Consider the following 3455-nt stretch of genomic DNA (forward strand, 5'->3'; position numbering starts at 1 on the left):
CCCACAACACATGTACCCTAAAAAAGTGCTTTGTAAATTTGTGATGCTTTTAAAGCACCACGGGAAGCACCGTGGCTCAGCGGAAAGAGCACGGGCTTTGGAATCAGAGGTCATCGGTTCAAATCCCGGCTCTGCCACTTGTCAGCTGTGTGACCTTGGGCAAGTCACGTAACTTCTCTGGGCCTCAGTTACCTCATCTGTAAAATGGGGATTAAGACTGTGAGCCTCACGTGGGACAACCTGATCACCTTGTAAACTTCCCAGTGCTTAGAACAGTGCTTTGCACATAGTAAGCGCTTAATAAATGTCATTATTATTATTAAAGCAATAATAATAATACTTCGACAATGCTCTAAAATGAAACGACGATGTTGAGCCTCGACGAATATGAAGTGCCTTGATGTGTGCCTGCAGGATCTCACCCTATGATTAGAGTCACTCTAACTGCTTCTTGTGGAAAAACAAGGAGTACCTTAAATATGCCAGTGCAGGTTGGGACGTGTGAGCGGAATGAGCGACAGCAGGAAACCCACGTGACAGTTGGAGGGAGAGTGGAAGTTGAGAAACTGGAAGTTCCGAAGTTGGAGAAAATATTAAGGACAACGTACAGGAAGGCCTCAGATGTTGTATGAAAGGAGAGAAGGTTAGCACTCCCCTTGAGAAGGATGGAAGAGGTCCTAGTGGCCTATACAACACATATGGTTAAGGCACTGTCACGTACTTAGTGGCATCTAACCAAATTTTCCAGCACTTAGAACAGTGCTTTGCAAATAGTAAGCGCTTAATAAGTGCCATTATTATTATTATTATTATTATTATAGGGCTGCATCCAAACACGGCACACTTCTATCAAGAAAGCAGTGGCTCTTTTTGAGCAAAATCTTCATTAGAAATGAGGGACAAGGAGGTGAAAGAGAAAAATGCTCCAGGCGTTGAAAACACATAGCATTGACAATGCAACAACCTTTTAGTGTACACAGTGTGACTCAGACTGTGGCTCCTGCTTTGGACTTCTCAGCCACAGATGCATTCAGAGATGAAGTTCTCTATCGAGGGTTTCTTCTTTGAATATGAAGGACAACTATATATTGAAGAGCGTGTGGTTCATCTTAAGGGAGGGTCACCAAATCATCCCTTGGAAGGACGCAAACAGTAAGTGCTCAATAAATATGATTGAATGAATGAATGACCCTTTACATGCGGGTCTATGGAAAATGTCCCTGAGTCCCAGTTTAAATAAATCCCCTGTGACTTGATATCTCCTCCCGCAAGAGTTGAGACAGTGCTGGGCTTGTGGAATCAGCACAGGCTTGGGAGTCAGAGGAGGTGGGTTCTAATCCCGCCTCTGCCACTTGTCTGCTGTGTGACCTTGGGCAAGTCACTCAACTTATCTGTGCCTCAGTTATCTGTAAAATGGGGATTAAGACTGTGAGCCCCACGTGGGACAACCTGATTACCTTGTAACTATCCCAGTGTTTAGAACAGTGCTTGGCACTTAACAAATATCATTATTATTATCATTATCCTACCCAATGCCATCAAGATGGAAAAATCTTCACTTTCCTCCCAATTGGCCACAAAATCTCAATTGCTTTTGCTGAATGCATCAGTCTCCTGATCTGCTGAGGGAGGCTTATGGGCCACAGAATATCTTGTGGGATCACAGCGTATCTTGTGATATCACAGCGTCTCTCCAGTGGAGAATTTTAGGATTACGTTTCCTAAATTCTATGGCAATTCCACATAGCTTAGCTAGTGCTTCCCACTCTTCTGGTTCATTTTTCAGCCATCTAAAATCCAAATAGCATGTTATTGTTATATTCCCAGGTTGATTTCTATTCTCCCTAGGTTATATCCCCCGACTATTACTTCAGCAGTTCTATGCCAACTATGCACTTGAGTATTCAAAACTTCTCATAAGCACTTAGTACAGTGTTCTGCACACAGTAAGCGCTCAATAAATACAATTTAGTTAAAAAACTTCAGTACATATCTTACCCACCCCATTAGTTAAGCACTAACTCATATGCATAGCCGCGTTTCCTTCTTCCTCCTCTCTGTAATGTATTCTTAGTACCTGCCTCTCCAGCTAGATTGAAAACCTCCCAAGGTCAGGAGATCACATTTTACTGACTTGTTTTTACTTTCCCAAGTGTTTAGTAGAGTGCTCTGCAAACAGTAGGTGCTCAATAAATATGATTGAGTGACTAGTGTTAAATATATCTTCATGCAACAGTAAACTGAAGTGAACCTTTCAGTTAAATTCTGTTTCACAATTTACACCCAACTCAAGCTTGGATTTCACCCAAAGCCATGATGACTGCAAATTTGGGGGTTAAGAAATAAAGATGAAAGTAACTGCATTTTTTCTGAATTATCTAGATAACTGATATACTACCGAAGACTGAGGAAGAACTCTCTGTTGCCTCTCCTTAGCCATTAGATTCACAAATCATGTCTCCAGAGAATGGAATGATAGCAAATAGGGGAGAGTATTCTAAACTGATTTATTTAGAGGTATTTATGTAGACAAATTATACATTATTGTTCTTTCTAAACTCCAATCATTATGCGATCGGGTAGCTATCATCATCGTCATCATCATCATAAACCAACATCAATAGCATTCTCAGGTTGCAAAACAGTGTCTTAGGTACTGCCACAGCAACATAAATTCTACATGAATGATCATAAAGAGTTTAGGGTGCTGAGCTTGAAAACTGGGTATTGCTGATACAAATCCTAATACAAATCCTTATACATTTGTCTGTTTTTCCTTTAAAATAGAAGTAGGTGAAAATTTTGGAGGCACCAAAGAGAACAAGGTAAGCCATAACAGTATATACATTTACAAAATTAAAAAGCTCCACTAATTCACTGTAAGTGTTCCAAAGGACTACTATAGTTTATCATCTAAACAGGATTTTAGCTTGACTTAGAATTATTCGTTTATGTTAAAACACTGAATTTGGAAATGTGCATCTGATTTCTGGGGTCCAGTCTGATGGCACCCACACCCAGGGCATCTGCCTGCAGTTTAGGGATGTTGGCCCAAGGGAGAGGTGATGTTGGGGAATCCTGGGCACAGAGAGACTTGAGCAGGGCAATCGGGTGAGTCCCCTACAACTCCTACACACCCCAGTCTACCTCTGCGGCCAACTGGTCCGTGGCCCTCTGTGGACCTACTGAGGATGTCTTAACCCAACCTAGAGTTCTTCAGGCCAAGAGGGTTCCGTGACCATGACAGGAAACTCCCCAGAGCATGGTAAATCTAGTATCCTCAATTCAGTCAGGATGGGATGAATCTTTACACTGTGAAAATCCTCTTAGTGGCTGGAAGAGTGGGGAAGAAAGCCTTGGCTGAACTCTATCTTAGATAATTAGGGGAAATATAGAGGCTGCAATGGTTGGTAAAGGACTATATAGAAGGGACACACCCACACATACACATGTTC

General features: G+C 41.8%; 1 non-coding gene across 1 annotated transcript; it reads left to right on the forward strand.

Annotated features, from left to right (window-relative positions):
* The first annotated feature begins 621 nt into the window (after positions 1 to 621).
* Positions 622 to 747, forward strand: LOC119944962. Its single transcript, XR_005456101.1, has one exon. It is a non-coding gene; the product is annotated as a U6atac minor spliceosomal RNA (small nuclear RNA).
* Positions 748 to 3455: the final 2708 nt, after the last annotated feature.

Source organism: Tachyglossus aculeatus, chromosome 23, assembly GCF_015852505.1.
Source record: "Tachyglossus aculeatus isolate mTacAcu1 chromosome 23, mTacAcu1.pri, whole genome shotgun sequence".
Lineage (NCBI taxonomy): Eukaryota > Metazoa > Chordata > Mammalia > Monotremata > Tachyglossidae > Tachyglossus > Tachyglossus aculeatus.